The 22,248-nt window shown below is 34.6% G+C and overlaps 1 non-coding gene and 1 pseudogene across 1 annotated transcript; one reads left to right on the forward strand and one right to left on the reverse strand.

The window, feature by feature from the left end:
- Positions 1-22,248, forward strand: part of LOC134326772 (zinc finger protein 850-like) — a 244,743-nt pseudogene that overhangs the window by 197,151 nt on the left and 25,344 nt on the right.
- Positions 9,959-10,034, reverse strand: trnai-gau (transfer RNA isoleucine (anticodon GAU)). The gene has a single exon. It is a non-coding gene; the product is annotated as a tRNA-Ile (tRNA).

The raw sequence follows: 22,248 nt of genomic DNA on the forward strand, positions 1-22,248 counted from the left end.
ATGAGCTAACCTGATTCAAGCATGTAATACATAATCAACTAATACTCTTAATAAACATCAATTAAAACATCTGTTAACAAATAAACATACCCACAATGCATCCAAAGGCATGAAATGAACTTCACGAGGCTCCACTACATTCTCGTACACGAATCGCTTCACTTAGTGAACCGCTACAATGAATCATCATCAGTTACCAAACGACTCTTAAACAAACAGTAAACATTTACCACATGAACTGTATTAACAGCACAAACTCTGTTGATTAAAATCTAGTACCGACTCTGTTAGTATCTGATTCCGGATGCAGATAATGTTTCTCTCCAGTGTGAATGCGCTGGTGTCTTTTGAAAACACTCTGTTGATTAAAACTCTTCCCACACTGTGAGCACTGATATGGTTTCTCTCCAGTGTGAAGGCCCTGGTGTATTTTGAGCTCACTCTGTCTATAGAAACTCTTTCCACATTGTGAGCACTGATATGGTTTCTCTCCAGTGTAAATGCGCTGGTGGATTTTGAGACTAGACTGTATAAAAACTCTTTCCACACTGTGAGCACTAATACAGTTTCTCTCCAATGTGAATGCGCTGGTGTGTTTTGAGAGTATCCTGTCGATTAAAACTCTTCTCACACTGTGAGCACTGATACGGTTTCTCTCCAGTGTGAATGCGCTGGTGTTTTTTGAGATTACTCTGTATATTAAAGCTTTTTCCACACTGTGAGCACTGATACGGTTTCTCTCCAGTGTGAATGCGCTGGTGTTTTTTGAGAGATTCCTGACTGTTAAAACTCTTACCACACTGTGAGCACTGATACGGTTTCTCTCCAGTGTGAATGTGCTGGTGTGTTTTGAGATTACCCTGTCGATTAAAACTCTTTCCACACTGTGAGCACTGATACGGTTTCTCTCCAGTATGAATGCGCTGGTGTGTTTTGAGATGAATCTGTATATTAAAGCTCTTTCCACACTGTGAGCACTGATACGGTTTCTCTCCAGTATGAATGCGCTGGTGTGTTTTGAGATGAATCTGTATATTAAAGCTCTTTCCACACTGTGAGCACTGATACGGTTTCTCTCCAGTGTGAATGCGCTGGTGTTTTTTGAGATGACAATGCTGATTAAAACTCTTCCAACATTGAGAGCACTGATACGGTTTCTCTCCAGTGTGAATGCGCTGGTGGATTTTGAGATTACTCTGGTACCTGAAGCTCTTCCCACACTGTGAGCAGACGTTTCCTTCTTCCTGTGTGGGACTGAGAGAGGTGTTAATGCTGACAGTACCAGAGGACGTTTGCTGATTACTGGAGCTTCTGGTGGGCGTCAGATCCTCATGTTCAGTCTTAATCTTCACCAGAGTCTCATATTTATCATGGTTGCAGCTCTTGATGTGATTGTGGAGCTGATTTTGGGTTGTAGAGGAACGTGGACACGAGGAGCAGCAGAAATCCTTGTTCAGTTCTGAAGCAGAAAATAATCAAATACATTTATAACATTATAAATAATCAAATACATTTATAACATTATAAATAATAAATACATTTATAACATTATAAATAATCAAATACATTTATAACATTATAAATAACCAAATACATTTATAACATTATAAATAATCAAATACATTTATAACATTATAAATAATCAAATGCATTTATAACATTATAAATAATCAAATACATTTATAACATTATAAATAATCAAATACATTAATAACATTATAAATAACCAAATACATTTATAACATTATAAATAACCAAATACATTTATACATTATAAATAATCAAATACATTTATAACATTATAAATAATCAAATACATTTATAACATTATAAATAATCAAATACATTTATAACATTATAAATAATCAAATACATTTATAACATTATAAATAATCAAATACATTTATAACATTATAAATAATCAAATACATTTATAACATTATAAATAATCAAATACATTTATAACATTATAAATAATCAAACACATTTATAACATTATAAATAATCAAATACATTTATAACGTTATAAATAATCAAATACATTTATAACGTTATAAATAATAAATACATTTATAACATAATAAATAATCAAATACATTTATAACATTATAAATAATCAAATACATTTATAACATTATAAATAATCAAATACATTTATAACGTTATAAATAATCAAATACATTTATAACATTATAAATAATCAAATACATTTATAACATTATAAATAATCAAATACATTTATAACATTATAAATAATCAAATACATTTATAACATTATAAATAATCAAATACATTTATAACATTATAAATAATCAAACACATTTATAACATTATAAATAATCAAATACATTTATAACGTTATAAATAATCAAATACATTTATAACGTTATAAATAATAAATACATTTATAACATTATAAATAATCAAATACATTTATAACATAATAAATAATCAAATACATTTATAACGTTATAAATAATCAAACACATTTATAACATTATAAATAATCAAATACATTTATAACGTTATAAATAATCAAATACATTTATAACGTTATAAATAATAAATACATTTATAACATTATAAATAATCAAATACATTTATAACATAATAAATAATCAAATACATTTATAACATAATAAATAATCAAATACATTTATAACATAATAAATAATCAAATACATTTATAACATTATAAATAATCAAATACATTTATAACATTATAAATAATCAAATACATTTATAACATAATAAATAATCAAATACATTTATAACATAATAAATAATCAAATACATTTATAACGTTATAAATAATCAAATACATTTATAACGTTATAAATAATCAAATACATTTATAACATTATAAATAATCATATACATTTATAACATTATAAATAATCAAATACATTTATAACATTATTAATAATCAAACACATTTATAACATTATAAATAATAAATACATTTATAACATTATAAATAATCAAATACATTTATAACATTATAAATAATCAAACACATTTATAACATTATAAATAATAATATACATTTATAACATTATAAATATTAAAATACATTTATAACATTATAAATAATCAAATACATTTATAACATTATAAATAATCAAATACATTTATAACATTATAAATAATAAATACATTTATAACATTATAAATAATCAAATACATTTATAACATTATAAATAATCAAACACATTTATAACATTATAAATAATAATATACATTTATAACATTATAAATATTAAAATACATTTATAACATTATAAATATTAAAATACATTTATAACATTATAAATAATCAAATACATTTATAACATTATAAATAATAAATACATTTATAACATTATAAATAATCAAATACATTTATAACATTAAAAATAATAAATACATTTATAACATTATAAATAATCAAATACATTCATAACATTATAAATAATCAAATACATTTATAACATTATAAATAATCAAATACATTTATAACATTATAAATAATCAAATACATTTATAACATTATAAATAATAAATACATTTATAACATTATAAATAATCAAATACATTCATAACATTATAAAAAATCAAATACATTTATAACATAAATAATCAAACACATTTATAACATTATAAATAATCAAATACATTTATAACATTATAAATAATCAAATACATTTATAACATTATAAATAATAAATACTGTTAGTAATTGTTAAACTGAGATCTGATGCTAAAGTCCTGTAACGTGATTCATCCTGCATTCATCATTTCCTGCTCACACTGATCTGCATGAGCACAATACAAGCTTTCACTGTATGATGCTTCATCCCAGGTTCCTCTGATTCTATTCAATCCAAATCTTATTTTACTCAAGATAAAAAATATCTTACTGAGTTCATCTTTATCTTCAGGTTCTTCTTTCTTCACAGGCTTCATCTGGAAACCTCCACACTGTTGCTCCTCTGAGAAGAGCAGTTCCACAGAAGCGACAAGTTCTGCAGGGATTAAAGTGACTTCACCTGAAATTCATCAATATGAGAAGAAGAATCTCAACAACTGGAGGAAACTGAAGGTTGTGGGTTTGATTTTCTAATCATAAATAAATCCTAGTTAGATTAAAACTTAAATCCAGACACTGTACTGTACCACACTGTCTGGTGGAAAAGTGTCATCATGCTCTATATTTACTTACAGAAAAAAATCATCATCATCATCCTCTTCCTCCTTTTGTATTATTTTCTTCTGGAATCCTTCATGTTGTAGATCCACAGGGGTGACGTCTCCCTCTTCTGCTGACTGCATTATTAAAGATCTAATAGACAGACAGACAGACTATTCAACTATAAACAAAGTTTAAGAATATGACGTGTTTATATAAAACTGTGAGATTTAATCATGAAGAAACTCAATCAGTTTCGCTCAATTGATTCATTTTGGTGAATCGGTTCAAATGAATCGGTTCATCAGTAATGAATCATGTGTGGTGCTAACAGTTAGGGGAGCAGCTAATAGTTTGTTTGTTTAAATAAAACTGGAGTTAAAGCTCCTCAAATCCTCACAGATGTTTTATTATGAACTCTAGTTTTATTATTAATTAGAATGTGGTTATAATTAAATATAAGGGTTATAATTAAATACATATGTTACTTACAGATGAGGCTCTACAGCACAAACACAGCAGCTTCTTGTTCTTCTTATGATGTTTAATGGCGGTTGGCAGAACAACTTAAGACGCACCAGCGTCACCAACTGGACTGGAGTTGAACAGCAGCTTAGCAGTAAAATAGCTTCATTAGCACGCACATCTGTATCTCTCAATTGCTGAGGAGTTAATCTGTGTGTCTACTGACATGCAGCCCCGGTTCTGGAGTGCGTTGCTTAGGGGGCAGTAAGAGAAGAACTGGCCCTGCGTGTGTTACTTTACTTTCGCCCTACACACGGCGTTACTAAGACTAAAAGTGAACACTACTTACAATAATAACCGAACCCCTTTTAATTCCCGCGGTAGCAGCAGTTTTCTTCTGTTTCATACATATCGCCCTAGCTGTCTCAGTCTATCTGCAGCGTTTCTCTCCCATTGATAAAAATACGGGACACCTCGTTTAGTTTCCAAATAAGGAAGAATACGTGTGACGCAGGCACATAAGTGCGAGACCCCCGGAAGTCATTCAAAATGCATTACAGCTCCTGTAATACGAAAAAAAGAGCTTTAACATGAGAGTCTATGAGAGCGATCTGGGGCGATTCTGAATCAGAGCCTGATCGCCCCGAAAGGGCCGGTACTGTACGGAACACAACTCCACGCTGATTGGACTGCGATATTCAGAGGCAAGACTGACTCCAGAACAGTCACAGCTAGTTTAACACTGGTTGAATGTGATGGAAACATTTCTTCCCTTTCGCCCTTTGGTGGTGCGTCTCCCGATCGCCCTAATGAACGAGTCGCCCCTGATGTAAAAACGTTGTTTACACTATTGAGAAAAAATGTTACATGATGTTCTTTATGTAGTTTTGCCTAAAATATGGTTTTGATTTATTATTATAAAGAATGAAAATATAAAAAATGTTAAACAGCCTAAATAAAACTGTGTATGACTTTTTTATAGGTGCAACCCTAACCGCCTACGGTTAGGGTTGCACAGTTCTGAAGGTTGGCAACCCTAGTTGGAGCAGCTAGCACCTAAAATAAAATGCTGATGAAGACTGAATTAAATTGTTAGTGTGAAGCTTTACTTAATTTTATTATTAATGGTAAAGCTGCTCTCTCCATGTTTAAAGTTATGGGTGAGGGCAAATTGACAGATTACTTAAGATGTTAATTATTTAAGCATTAATTTACCCATTGAACGGGTCACCTTGGCCATCATCGCAACAATTGCCCCCCCCTGAGAGATTTGGCAGGAGCCGCCACTGTTATCTACATAACACATACAGCAAAAACATGTAAATGTGGAAGCATGTGTGTGTGTGTGTGTGTGTATATGTGTGTTTGCATGCTTATGAACATTAACAGAGTAGATACGTATGTTAGACACGTATAGATACATGAAGTGATGTAGACACACATATTAACTCATTAGCAATAGTAATGATACACTATGTGGCAAAAATTATTTGGACATCTTACCATGAGCTTGTTGGATCTCATTTAAAAAACCAAACAGTATTAAAAATCAAGTGACTTCTGTGTGATCATTAGTGACTTGTGATCTCCTGAACAGGTGCACAAACATCAAATCATCTGCTTCAGAGCGACAAGAAGGGACGGGCCAACTGCATCCTGAACTAAACAATTTTCCAACAGTGGAACGTTTTGTTGTGATTTTGATACTTGGGTGGCAATGTTTAACTAAAATTAATTTTATTTAGTGTTTATTCTAAATTACCTCAGTTTTGTCAATTAATTTCAGTCAATTATATCAATCACGTAAATTTAAATCACTGGAGATGTAAAAGTAAAGTCTGAAGTTTATTTTTGTTTTATTTACTTTGCAAATGGTGAATCATTACGTTTAGTTTTGTGGTGTCAGCATTCTGTGGTGTCAGCATTCCATGGTGTAATGGTTAGCACTCTGGACTCTGAATCCAGCGATCTTGGTGGGACCTCACTGCTTTTATTTGGGGCCCGGTGTGAGGTCCAAGGTTTTGAAACTTTAGCAGTTTCAGGATGGTAGCATTCAGCGCATGTGCAAGTACAACAGAGCGCTTGTGGGGTGTAGACCACGATTACTTGTGCTAGTTGTGTTGACCAAGCAGATCACCATTCAGGAAGGTATATCAGTGCCAAAATACGAGCCAGTTTGTTCAGTAAAACTTTATAAGCCAACAGCAGCAAATAAACTTAATAGTCACATTAGATTACATGTTAACTTCCATCTATCCATCCAGCTTCAATACCATAAACACAGGTGGGTGTTTCCTCTTATAGTTTTCTTATTGTTCCTCATATACAGTAGAAACTAATTCACACAAATATACATACAGCATTTTACATGACTTACATTCTTATCATAAAAGCTTTATCTAAGTTCATGTCATTTCACTTTACAGAATAGCCTTTCAATTCCTTGTTTGTGTTTAGGATTAAATGTAAATAACTTCTCTGCTCAGATAAATAGGTGTAGTTTGACTTCACCCATCATGCTTTGTGTCTTCATCTACTTCATTTGCACACGTTCCATAGATAATGAGCTAGTACTTCACACAAGAAGGTGTGAATAGTTGTCTGATGATTGACCAATGCAGAGTTTTTAACTGGTCTTGGGTCTTTGTCCTCAGCTCTATTTAAGGACTAAACTCTAGACCTGTAGCTGAGTCACTTGGTAAGAAGGTTCTTCTGCACGTTCTTCATTAGAAACGACCTGCTGGAGACACCAGCTTTGTTAAAGTGGCTGCCAGGATTCTAACAGGAAGGTAAAGGGTTTTCTTGTTTGTTTCTTTTACATTTATGTTGCATTTGTTGATCTTTTTATTTTATTATGTTATTTAATATTATTAGGTTAATATATTCAGACTGTTTAAAATAGCTTTATGCTCATAATTGTGGTGATTTATGAAGCCTTTTTTACTCCCAGCACACCAAAGATTTACACTTGTGAGCTAATTATTAGTCCTGTCATGAACTGGATTAGATTTGCTTGGTGCAGGACTGATGTTGAGAAAGTCAGATCTCTTATATCTTTATTTATATCAAGTTATTTATAGTTATTTAATTATTATTATCTGCAGTATTTATAAGTATTTTATCCTGATGTTCTTTGAATTCAGATTCTCACTTAGACGTCAAGTGAATTTAATGTTTTTATTACTAGGTGATGAGTTTAATATTATTGTGGTATTAATGTAGTAAAAGTAATTCTAATTAATCGACTTGTTTCTTTGTTTCTGTTGCTTTTCAAGGAAACAGTTTCTACAGTCTTATCAAAGCATAAACATGAAGAACTTTCATCACTGCTCAGAGTGTGGGAAGAGTTTTACTAAGCAGAGTAATCTCCAACAACACCAGCGTGTTCACACAGGAGAGAAGCCATATCACTGCTCAGAGTGTGGGAAGAGTTTTACTACACAGAGTAATCTCAAACAACACCAGCGCATTCATACAGGAGAGAAGCCATATCACTGCTCAGAGTGTGGGAAGAGTTTTACTACGCAGAGTCATCTCCAAGGACACCAGCGCATTCACACAGGAGAGAAGCCATGTCACTGCTCAGAGTGTGGGAAGAGTTTTACTACGCAGGGTAATCTCCAACGACACCAGCGCATTCATACAGGAGAGGAGCCATATCACTGCTCAGAGTGTGGGAAGAGTTTTACTACGAAGAGTCATCTCCAAGGACACCAGCGCATTCATACAGGAGAGAAGCCATATCACTGCTCAGAGTGTGGAAAGAATTTTACTATGCAGAGTCATCTCAAACAACACCAGCACATTCACACAGGAGAGAAACCATATCACTGCTTAGATTGTGGAAAGAATTTTACTGTGCAGAGTAATCTCAAACTACACCAGCGTAATCACACAGGAGAGAAGCCATATCACTGCTCAGGGTGTGGAAACAGTTTTTCTTGTCGGAGTACGCTCCAAAAACACCAGCGCATTCACACAGGAGAGAAGCCATTTCAGTGTTCAGAGTGTGAAAAGAGTTTTACTCAAAGCAGTGACCTTAAAGTACACCAGCGTGTTCACACAGGAGAGAAGCCATATCACTGCTTAGAGTGTGGAAAAAGTTTTACTCAACGGAGTACACTCCAACAACACCAGCGTATTCACACAGGAGAGAAGCCGTATTACTGCTCAGAGTGTGGAAAGAGTTTTATTCAAAGTAGTGACCTTAAAGTACACCAGCGTGTTCACACTGGAGAGAAGCCGTATCACTGCTCAGAGTGTGGAAAGAGTTTTGCTCAACATGTTAACCTAAAAAAACACCAGCGTATTTACACAGGAGAGAAACCGTATCACTGCTCTGTGTGGAAAGAGTTTTGCTCAACAGGGTACCCTTCAAAACCACCAGCGAATTCACACAGGAGAGAAACCATATCACTGCACAGAGTGAGGAAAGAGTTTTACTCAAAGTAGTGCCCTTAAAGTACATCAGCGTATTCACTGTAAGTTGTGAGATTCTTTTTTACCATGGGTCAACTATGTAACTTTACTCCAGCTGAAAGGTTTACATTGCTGTCTTCAGGATTTCCTCTTTAGTGATATTTATTGTTAATAGCTGTTCTGATCTAAAAGATGCTGCTGCCTTTGACCTTTAAAACTGAGAAGTGATTTGTGAGATAATTAAAATGAGTGAAATGTTTATTTTGTACTTTGGTTTTATATTATTTGTACAAACATTTGTTTTATGCAACTTTAAACCTGTAATAAAAGATGAACATTTTAAATGTATCTTTATTTGCTTTAACTAAGCTAAAGTTTTTAACAGGGAAAAAAATGACAGTTTGTGTAGCAGGGCATATACCCACATACCCGATTCTACACTGACAGCCCTTCAGTTATGGACCTGCCACACAGAAACGATGGAGAGCTTTACTGTTGTTGAGCAAAACAGATCTTCGTGTGAGATGACTGAGGTTCATGTATTTTTCTTTTAAGAATAATTAAAAGCTGATGCTTTTAACCTCATACTTTCCTAATACCTTTATTCTACACTGTCTACATTTCTTTTAGTCTTCTGTCATGTGCAGTGCAAGAATTCACTAAATTACACAGCAGTTCTCTTTTTATTTACTTATTTATTTTTGCCATTGACAAAATTGATTGTAAGCATTTATAAAGGTCATGCCACGTTCATTAGGTGAAATAAAGCCAGAATTAAAGATGGCAGAAGAACAGGGTGGTATTCTTACTTTCAGTGATTAAATTACTCAGGTTAGAAAGTCCTGATACACAGCACATGCTCACCTGACTCTCAAATATGCTACCTTTAATCATTTAAGAGGGTAATGATCCCCATAAGGGGATTGAACCCGCAACCTTGGCGTTATCAGCACCACGCTCTGACCAACTGAGCTAACCGGCCAGTTCAGCTTTTCAATAAAATTAAAATTTCAAATTTTAATATTAAAATTTTAACATTATACACCTGAGATTTTTGTTTACGTGAACAATGTCTGAAATTGGACAAGCTTGATTAGTTTGTAATCTGTGTTAAGATGATGAATGAACCTAAACACTTGCTTTTTAAGCTGTTAATTACTTATTTATTTATTTATAAAAATAAAATAAAAGTAAGAGACAGTTAAAGGTCCTTCTGTATAAAGTGTTTTGTGTGGTTTTGTAGGCAGCAGTGAGCGACTTTTCTGGTACATGGTTAAGGAAAGGTTGAATCCAGATGATTTGTTGTGGTGTTTTTGTACTAAATGCAGGTGAAAGAGGATCAGCAGCAGCAGCTGAGCGGTGTGTGTGGTTCTCTGTGTGTTTTGTCACTGTTTCAGGATCTTTTATTTGAAAAGCTGCGTGTAGAACAGAGAAAGTAAAAGACGACACACAGCGGAGTGAAAGGCTGAACGACGGACGTCTATAAGAAGCAGCTTGTTTACATCATCTCTTGCTTTTAAACTACTACACAATTACTGAACCCGCTCCATTATGCTTTACACCTCAGTGTATATTATCTAGAAACAGATTCTCTTCATATAGAAATATGCTTTACATTTGCTTGATGGTAATAACTCTTAGTGAAGTCTTAATGAACAATTAAAACATCAATTCAGGTTTTTAGTTCAACTGAGAAAAAATATTAACAGTAGCTAAACTTCCTAAACCCCAGAATCTACATGTACAAATCCTACATTCATTCCACAAAGTTCACAAAATACATTATTTAATGAGTGAAAACTTGATGTTTGGAGCTCCTCTGGTGTGCAGGCTGGTACTGTGTATCAGCACTACTTACTGTGTGCAGGACCTGAGTCGTATCTGCTCCAGTCGCTGGTTGGTGGGATTAAGCTCAGTAAAGAACTTTACGAAATATATAGTTTAGATAGTTTACACATATAAGAACCCACAAAACCTCTTAGATGTGTATTAAGAAAGTCTGAACATAAGAAATGACTAGACAGGGATGTCTGAAGCAGGACTGAGATCTCTGATCATTAAAATAACATGAAACTGCTGCATTTCTGGTGCAATAACAACCAAATTCAGTTTAGAAGCCGCTTATTTTTACAGATCTTCCTTTTAAGTGTGAAGAATCTCAAATGGTTTTTGTGCTGCCATGCAGCTGGTTGAATGGGGGTTAGTGTAGAATTATGTACAAAGATCTAAAGAGAGAATAGATGAACTGGCCGGTTAGCTCAGTTGGTTAGAGCGTGGTGCTAATAACACCAAGGTCATGTAGTTGAACTTTGTTTACAGGTGAACTTTGTTTATAGTTGAACTTTGTTTATAGTTGAACTTTGTTTATAGCTGAACTTTGTTTATAGTTGAACTTTGTTTATAGTTGAACTTTGTTTACAGGTGAACTTTGTTTATAGTTGAATTTTGTTTATAGTTGAATTTTGTTTACAGTTGAACTTTGTTTATAGTTGTACGTTGTTTACAGTTGAACTTTGTTTATAGTTGAACTTTGTTTACAGTTGAACTTTGTTTGTAGTTGTACGTTGTTTACAGTTGAACATTGTTTATAGTTGAACTTTGTTTACAGTTGAATTTTGTTTATAGTTGAATTTTGTTTATAGTTGAACTTTGTTTACAGTTGAACTTTGTTTATAGTTGTACGTTGTTTACAGTTGAACTTTGTTTACAGTTGAACTTTGTTTACAGTTGAATTTTGTTTACAGTTGAACTTTGTTTATAGTTGTACGTTGTTTACAGTTGAACTTTGTTTACAGTTGAACTTTGTTTACAGTTGAACTTTGTTTATAGTTGAACTCTGTTTATAGTTGAACTTTGTTTATAGTTGAACTTTGTTTACAGTTGAACTTTGTTTACAGTTGAATTTTGTTTACAGTTGAACTTTGTTTACAGTTGAACTTTGTTTATAGTTGAACTCTGTTTATAGTTGAACTTTGTTTACAGTTGAACTTTGTTTACAGTTGAACTTTGTTTACAGTTGAATTTTGTTTACAGTTGAACTTTGTTTACAGTTGAACTTTGTTTACAGTTGAACTTTGTTTACAGTTGAATTTTGTTTACAGTTGAACTTTGTTTACAGTTGAACTTTGTTTATAGTTGAACTCTGTTTATAGTTGAACTTTGTTTACAGTTGAACTTTGTTTACAGTTGAACTTTGTTTACAGTTGAATTTTGTTTACAGTTGAACTTTGTTTACAGTTGAATTTTGTTTACAGTTGAACTTTGTTTACAGTTGAACTTTGTTTATAGTTGAACTCTGTTTATAGTTGAACTTTGTTTACAGTTGAACTTTGTTTACAGTTGAACTTTGTTTACAGTTGAATTTTGTTTACAGTTGAACTTTGTTTACAGTTGAACTTTGTTTACAGTTGAACTTTGTTTACAGGTGGTTTGTAGAGTTTTATAGTCACAGTCAGGTGAAAAGTGTAAGCGAGTGTCCTTAATTGTGTACTTAATTATCACTGCACCATCTACACTAAACATGTTACTGTACCTCTAAACCATGTATTACGGTACCCAAAGCGTTAAAGAGGGTAAAACTGCTGTTTACAGTTTAATAAACATTATTTACCGCGTTCTGATGCACAAAATCCACTCAGTTCAAGAAGAGCATCGACTCTGTTATTAATGAAATACATTTCAGACATTTTTACTGGAGGAATTTGATGTGATCGGATCTCAAACTCATGTGAAGTGTCTGTTCGGTTGTTAATACCACTTTTTGAAGAGCAATAAAATAAACAAAATAAATTGTTATCAGGTGCCACCCCGACATCCATGAAGAACACTTACTCTAGTACTAATCTTGTGGTTTTGAGATAATTTTACTGTAGGAATTCAAAATAACTTTTTGCTGCCTGGTGCCACAGTAGCTTCAGTTTATAACAATAACAACAGCCCATTACAACAGTCTAAAGCAGGGGTGCACAACATACGGCCCGCGGGCCAGATCCGGCCCGGCAAAACTCTCGATCCGGCCCGCCAAATAAAGTGCTGATGCATTTTTAAATAAATGATGCTGTCACTTTAAATTCACCGGGTAATTCCATGAACTTGCGACTGAAAAGTAAATGATGTAAATACAAGTTACCTCAGCGGTACCATGTGTTTGTCCAAACCAAGTATGAGTAAAAAAAGAAAAGTGGATCTCGAGCAGAGGAAATTTAACCCTGAATGGACATACAGGTATTTTCTCATGTCTGCTGTGCTTGCGACCACATTAATCAGCTGGTGTCAGAAAGATGCTGCAGTATCTCCCACTGACCAACACATTTCTTCTAACTACCTGATTTGATATAACTGTATTTAGTGCTGGGCGATTTTCACGATTAATTCGAATGAACGTTTTCACATGATGTTAGAAATGTGACAATCGCGATTGTTTACATACTTTATATTTTAATTAAAATACCAACATGTTATGAGGCAGAAACTGACCAGTATATAGACAGCAAGGATTATACACGGTAATGGTTAGATTTAGAAATAAGGACACAAACACGATCGGCAAAACTTCACAACGAGACTCAAACAGAAGAGTTTAAATAAGATTCATGGAACCGAACACAGCTGAACTGAATCAAAACTCCGGAGACGGTGAGCGCGATCAGGATTGGCTGACCGGGGACATGTTATAGTCACGTGACAGTCCAGGGGCTCATGGAAATTGTAGTCCATATGGTTAGACGTGGAATGTGCCCCCTCCATCCACTCCCCAATCACAAGAGGACAAAATCAAAGCTGAGCTGAGTGTTTACTTGATGTCCCCCAGTGTAGATACTGATACAGACTCACTTATATGGTGGAAACAGTAAACAAGCTCGAGTTCCTTTTAAAAAACCTGTAAAGAACTGTTTGTGGTTTTGCACTTTTCTTATGCTGCACATTATTTAAAGTGAGTTGTTTGTGAGTTTTTTATATAAAGGATATAGCTAATTAAGATGTCTGTTTTGTTCAAATTGTTGTTAATTATTGTTATATTGTTATAAAGTTTGATTTCCTTGAAAGGATAATTATAGGTGGTGCTGTTACTATTTTTGCATTTCTGCCGTCTTTTAAATAAAATTTTTTCAATTGCATTATACAAAAAAAAAAAAAAATTGCAATCGAGACTCGATAATACACTTGAAAATAATCGAATTTTTTTTTTTCAATATCACCCAGCCCTAACTGTATTACAAATTCATGTGGACAGAACTGTAAAAATGAAATGTGTGGCCCTCTGGTTTAGGTGTTTATGTGAAATCGGCCCTTGGTATAAAGAAGTTGTGCACCCCTGCTCTAACCAATTGAGCTAATCCATTAAGTTTTTGTTTTTAAAATCTTTGTACATAATTCTACACTAACTACATTCAACCAGCTGCATGGCAGCATAACAAACATTTGAGAGTCTGCACACTTTCAGTGAAGTAGTGATGTTTCGGCTCCTTTTAGAGAGCCGGTTCTTTTGGCTCGGCTCACTAAAAAGAGCCGGCTCTTTCGGCTCCCAAGTGGCTCCTTAGATTTTTTTGTTGCTTAAATTAATTTATTACCAAATTACATGTAAAATGAATTACTAATGTAAAAAAAAAAAACCATTGTATTAAATGTTTATTATTTAAATTGCTTTATTTATATACTCAACATGGAACAGAGTGCTCCAACAATAAATTATAAAATACAAAAACAAAGACCCATCTCAATTAGACAAAAAGATCTGATTGTGTATATTAATTGTACATTTGCATCTAGAGCGGGACGGCACGGTGGCTCGGTGGGTAGCACTGTCACCTCACAGCAGGAAGGTCCTGGGTTCGATCCCCAGGTGGGGTGGTCCGGGTCCTTTCTGTGTGGAGTTTGCATGTCTTTCCCATGTCCATGTGGGTTTCCTCCAGGTGCTCCGGTTTCCTCCCACAGTCCAAAGACATGCAAGTGAGGTGAATGTTCCTGTCATGAATGTAACCAAAGTGTAAAACGTGACATTAAAATCCTAATAAACAAAACAAAATAAACAAGCATCTAGAATGAAACAGCATAACATCAACGAAGCATCACTCACACTCAACAAAATATAAATGAAAATGTGCAAAACAAAAAGAAAATCCAGGTGACAGTATTATTTGTAAGTATTTAGTGAAGATTAGCATTCAGAAAAACCAAGGAGCTCATCTTTGATGGGTTGATCCTGTTTCTCCTTTCTGTTATGATCTGCCCTGTTAAAAAAGATTCTCTCTGAGGGGACAGATACACAGTCTATGTGCCATCACATGTAAACACAAACGCCACCATGTATCTTGACCAATCACGTGCGGTTTTGACAAAAAAAAATGTTCGCGACCGACCCATCACTACAGTGAAGATCTGCAGAAATGAGCGGCTCCTAAACTGAATTTGGTTGTTATTGCACCAGAAATGCAGCAGTTTCATGTTATTTTAATGATCCGAGATCTCAGTCCTACTTCAGACATCACTGTCTAGTCATTTCTTATGTTCAAACTTTCTTAATACACATCTAAGAGGTTTAATGGGTTCTTATATGTGTGTTCTGTTTAAACTATATATTTCTTAAAGTTCTTGACTGAGCTTAATGCCGCCAACCACTGACTGGAGCAGATACGACTCAGGTCCTAGGATTTGTACGTGTAGATTCTGGGTTTTAGGAAGTTGAGCTACTGTTAATTTTTTTTTTTCCAGTTGAACTAAAAACAACCTGAATTGATGTTTTAACTGTTCATTAAGACTTCACTAAGAGTTATTACCATCAAGCAAATGTAAAGCATATTTCTGTATGAAGAGCATCTGTTTCTAGATAATATACACTGAGGTTTAAAGCATAATGGAGCGGGTTCAGTAATTGTGTAGTAGTTTAAAAGTGACAGTAAGTCTGTGTCTGTTTCTGTTACTTATTCTGAATTGTGTTTGTTTGTAAACTGTGAATTAGTTCTTAATCTGGTCGTGATGTTAGTGAATTAAACCTACATCACTCTGATGATCTGATCGATGAGCTGTCTGTTCTGACCTGCTGCTTAAGCCCGGCTAGCTCAGTCGGTAGAGCATGAGACGCTTAATCTCAGGGTCATGGGTTCGAGCCCCACGTTGGGTGAGTAGCTTTGTTTAACATCTACGCAAACCAAAAGAACATTCTTCCAATTTGGACAGAACTGAAGGGCTGTCAGTGTAGAATCGGGTATGTGGGTATATGCACTGCACTTGGACATCAGTTGGTTAGAGCGTGGTGCTAATAACGCCAAGGTCGTGGGTTTGATCTCCGTACGTACACTTTTGGACTTAAACTAACGAACGAGTGAGCTTTCTCTAACTAGCAGGTCCGATTGACCTGGGCTTCAAACGTTGTCTCTGACAAGTGTGAGCTCTGTGTACTTTGGTCAGTAGAAGTAGTTTTATAGCTTTATAAAAACATTTTACTTACTTACTATTTCCATTCTTGCAGGACTGTGGGTTTACCTTCCACTTCAATAGTGAGGCGTGTCCAGGCCTGCTACACAAACTGTCATTTCTGTCCCTGTTAAAAACTTTAGCTTAGTTAAAGCAAATAAAGACACATTTAAAACGTTCATCTTTTATTACAGGTTTAAAGTTGCATAAAACAAATGTTTGTACAAATAATATAAAACCAAAGTACAAAATAAACATTTCACTTATTTTAATTATCTCACAAATCACTTCTCAGTTTTAAAGGTCAAAGGCAGCAGCATCTTTTAGATCAGAACAGCTATTAACATTAAATATCACTAAAGAGGAAATCCTGAAGACAGCAATGTAAACCTTTCATTTAAATACAAGCTGCAGTAAAGTTACATAGTTGACCCATTGTAAAGAAAGAACCTCACATTTGGGTTGTTGTAATAACACAACGGTTAAACTGCACAACACAACAACCTTAAAACATTTTCACATGCATTCGGCCTTTTCTTTCCTGTATACCAAAAACAGTCACAAATCAGGTCTACAACACGTTACAAAAACACTTGGGTCATTTTTATTTTTGCTTTCTTTATCTTGAAAGTTTACATTGTATTGAAACTAAAATAACCAAATAAGTAATTAACATTTATGTTCATTCATCATCTTAACACATATTACAAACTAATCAAGTTCATCAAATTTCAGACATTGTTCACGTAAACAAAAATCTCAAGTGGAAGCACAAGATTCATTTATTTATAGATGGTGCTGTTTATGGTTTTACACTTCAAAACATGAACAGTTTTCAAAAAAATAACAACAAACCCAACAGGAACATTTAATAATTAAAAAAATAAAATAATAATAATAATAATAGCAATAATAATAAGAATGTCACAAATCTGTACCCAAGCAACAAGCTGTAATTTATTTATTTATTAATTTATTTTGGTTTCAATACAACATCACATCAGCAAGAAAAAATGTGATTTGTAAGGTGTTGCAGGCAGCAAAGACGACTTTTCTGGTACATAGGAAAGAACAAATAAATATTACAAAATATTACCACCGATATCAGCAAGTAACTTTGTTTAACTGCCTTTGAAAATCAAAGGTCTCCTTGTTCTGAATTTATTATTAGCTAAACTTAAAAAAGCCAAATTACAATCTTTACTGTTTAACTGACTTTTAAAGTGGAGTTTATAATCATGTGGAGTTCATCATCCTCATCTAGTGGTGCTAGAAATATATTACATCTTGTTCAATAGGTACAGATTTGTGACTTTATTATTATTATTATTAATGTATTTTTTATTCTTTTTAATAGTATTTGCATTATTTTATTTGCATTTTTCATACTGTCCCAACTTTTTCTGATTTGGGGTTATAATAGACTTGGGAAGAAAGAAGTTTAAGGTGTAAATGATCACATTTACCATTTTGTAATGTACAGAAATCTTCTCTTTTATGTTTTTAAATATTCAGTTTGTCTTTTATTTAATTTAGTTTTAATATCTGAATTTAGATGATAAATATTTAAGAAAAGAAGAAATCAGATTAGATTAGATTCAACTTTATTGTCATTGTGCAGAGTAAACAAGTACAGAGCCAATGAAATGCAGTAATACACGCGATGTACACGCGCCGCCATCTTGCCAAATGAGGAAAGGGGGTAAATACTTTTTCACAGCACTGAATAAATAGTGATTAATAAATTGAAAAAGAAAATCTTCATAAATGTATCACTGCCTCACAGATTCTAAAATCACTCAAACAGTTTAATGTTACACTTTCATGTACATTTTACATTTAATTTGTTAAATCTGACAGTTTCACTGATCCTGAATGAAGATGAAACCCCGGGTAGAGGAGCTGAGTGAACGTGGTCTGAACTCTGTGGAGGAGCTTCATTGTATCAGAGACGCTGTAGAAGGACAGAGTTCCTGCTTCATAATCCACATACACTCCTATTCTAGAGGCACTCCGCATTGTGGGAATTTCAGTCTTTTTGTTATTGTGCCAGAATGAAAAGTTGGATGGAGAACAGTACAAACTCCAGGACTGATCATTCCGTCCAAACCAACACTTATTACCACGTCCCTTCCTGCTGATGCTTTTATATGACACTGCTATACAAACCCCATAATCCCCACTCCACTCAACCTCCCAGTAACAGCGTCCACTCACACTCTCTCTACACACAACCTGGAGGTAAATATCAAATCTATCTGGATGATCAGGATACGACTGTTATGTTCCACTGCAGGTCACTACTTTGTTCTCCTCAGACAGACGGAGGATTTTATTTACTGTGTTTGGATCCAGTGTGAACCGACAAACATCTGGAGAGGAAACACAAAATAAACCAATTAACATAGAAGAGAGAGAGAGTGTGTGTACAGTGTGTGTGTGTACAGTGTGTGTGTACAGTGTGTGTGTGTATGTCTAAGTGTGTGCATGTGAGAGTGTGGCACTAAACAAACACACACAAACACTGCACATACACACAAATGCCACACAAACATGGACATACATTAAACAAACACTGCACAAATACACACAGACACATAAATACTACTCAAACACTACACACATACACAAACATGACACAGACCTACACAAACACACACAAACACTACACACACAAATATTACTCAAGCACACACGAACGCTACACAAACACTACACAAACACATAAACACATGTACACACAGACATTACACAATCACACAAACCCTACACATACACACAAACACTACACAATCACACAAACACACACATACATTACACAAATACTACACACACAGACTACACAAACACACACACATTACACAAACACACACACAGACACTACACAATCACACAAACACACACATACATTGCACAAACACTACACAATCTCATGAACACTACACAAACACATACAAACCCTACACTGAACAGGCATACAGATACACTGCACAAATGCTACACAAGCACATACACAGACAGTACACACACACAAACACTATGCAACACACACATACATTACACAAACAGTACACACACAAATACTACTTAAGAACACGTGAATGCTACACAATCACACACAAACGCTACACAAACACATACAAACCCAATACACTACACAAACACTGTACAAATACACACAGACACTGCATATACACACACAAATACTACTCAAACAGTCATGCTAATAAAGCTCTTTTGTGTGTGTTTAAGTGTGTGTGCGTGTGTGCGCATGTATGAGACTGTGTGTGTGAAAGCTTGTGTGTGAGTGACTGTGTCTGTGCAAATGTGTGTTTTTTAGTGTGTGTGTGTGTGTGTGTGTGTGTGTGACTGAATGATTGAGACTCATAAAATCTCCTGGATCAAAAATATACAGACAGCAGTTTAAATGATTGTTTAACTTGTTTTAACTTCATGACCTCTGAAGTGTGACAAATATACAGATAACTGGGGGGTGCAAATACTTTTTCACTGCACTGTGTATGTTTGTGTGCTTGTGAGAAACTTACATTGTAGAAAATCTTCTCTGATTTCAGGTTCAGGAGGTGAAGTAATCCGGACTTTCTTCACTGCAGAAAGAGTAACAGTACAATCACTAATCACAGTAAATACATATTTACACCAGAAACTGTCGCAGGTACAGCCAGTAAGAAGTTTGGCATGTTCTCCCAGTGTTTTTCTAAAGTGATCTTAATTTTGAGTGACTGACCAAGTGTGAGTGTATTTCATTCAACCCTGGACTCACTGTGACCATGACCAGTACTGGGTTAATGAGTAAATGAATGATGTTGTTAGATGTAAAATGTTCATGTTGGTGGATTTGATTGTTTTGTTTGATGTTTGAGTACTGAAGCATTTGGAAAGACAATTGAACACTGAGGGCTTGAACTCACCTTCATCTGGTATCTTCTCACACTGATCTTTCCAGAATTCTTCTACTTTCTCTCTCAGCTGAGATACAGACTTTGTAACATCATCAAATGAGAGGAAAGGACTGATTGTGATGGCGGCTGATTCTGCAGATCCAGCAGGAGCCGAGAGAGACAGAGTGATGTTTCTCCTAATAACATTAACAGTATTTCATGATCTCTCAGAAAAGCTAATTCTGATTCTCACAATTTCTTAGAACCCCGAGTGTTACGACTTTATGGGTCATAATGTGTAGGGGGGGTTTCACTATGTTACAGATTTGTGGAAAATGTACGAAGATGCACAAAGCTACCAAGAGGGGGAGACGCCTATAAAAAGGAGACCTCTGGGAAGACAGGACAGGATGCTTTGCTTGTGATGTTGTTTCTGTTGCGTTTCCGGCTCTCCCCAACATGTTTGAATGAATGCTAACAATAAACAACGAATAAATTTTGACGAATTTATTACTTGGACTGGTGCAGCAGTAATATAATTATTTTTAGTGCTGTTACCTGGAGGAAATGGACGGGATCCTCTGTGTGTGAAAGCTGTTCCAGTTCAGCATCTTTTCTCTTCAGCTCTACAATCTGCTGCTCCAACTGGACTTTCAGGACTTTTTCAGCTTGACTTACTTCTGCTGTCTCTCGATCTCTGATCAGATCTTTTAGCTCAGAGCATCTTCTATTAATTGAGTTGATTAGTTCAGTACAGATCCTCTCAATGTTCTTCACTGCTGTCTGTGCAGAACACTGTTAGAAGATTCAGAAAGAGGAAACGTTTCTCACTCAGATATTTGTCCATCCTTTACATTTATATGTGGCTACTGGCCAGACTTAGACTTTCATCACTCATAGCTTGGTGATGGTGCTAAATCCTTGAAAATTTTACAATTCAATGTAGTGATCTTATAATTTACTATATTACTATTGTATACAGTAATTTATGTTTAAGCATCTTGATCCTTAATCCTTGAATCTTTTTGGGTCCTAAGTCCTAATCTAATTTTATCAATCTCATAATTATTAGCACACCCTCAGAATTGTTGTACAGCATCAATCACCAACTAACCAGGCAGAATTTGAAGAATCTTTTAAATTCATGAACAAAAATGCTCCATCACTTGCAAAGTTACCTGAGATATAAAATATCAAATTTTTATTAGAGATGGAGGAGAGTCGTCCTGATCCAGAGAGCTTTTTTGTTTATACAACTTACCTTGTGAGACTCCACAGCGTTTATCAGCTCACAAAGTTCCTTCTCTCTGTTCTGGATTTTCTCCTGGAATTTTCTCTGGATCTCCAGCAGCTGCTTCTACACAGAATAACAATTCAGAATTTACTTGCATTGTGTATGAGCACCACATAAACAATGTCAGTGTAAATGATAATGAGTTGTTACTTGTTAAATAGAGCTGTATAATATTTTACCTGTTTCTCAGTTCTTTCTGCTGCAGCTGATATTGTATCATGTCCTTTATGATTGTCTAGCATACACAACACACAGATACACTGCTGATCAGTACGACAGTAAACCTCCAGCAGTTTATCATGCTGAGAGCAGATCTGACCCTGGAGTCGTCTGGAGGCTTTAACCAGCTTGTGAGTCTTATAAGAAGGAATTTGATAATGAGGCTGAAGGTGAGTTTACTGCTTTGGATTTTCTTTCTGTACAGGAATCACACTCCACATCTTCAGGTCCAGCAGGAGGTGGAATTTGGGCTTCTCTCTTCTTCAGATTCTCTACAACGTTTGCCAGAATAATGTTTTTACTCACATCAGGTCTTGGAGTGAAGGTTTGTCTACACTGTGGACAGCTGTATCTTCCCTTATCATCCT

This window comes from Trichomycterus rosablanca, chromosome 14 (genome assembly GCF_030014385.1).
Source record: "Trichomycterus rosablanca isolate fTriRos1 chromosome 14, fTriRos1.hap1, whole genome shotgun sequence".
In the NCBI taxonomy this organism is placed as follows: domain Eukaryota; kingdom Metazoa; phylum Chordata; class Actinopteri; order Siluriformes; family Trichomycteridae; genus Trichomycterus; species Trichomycterus rosablanca.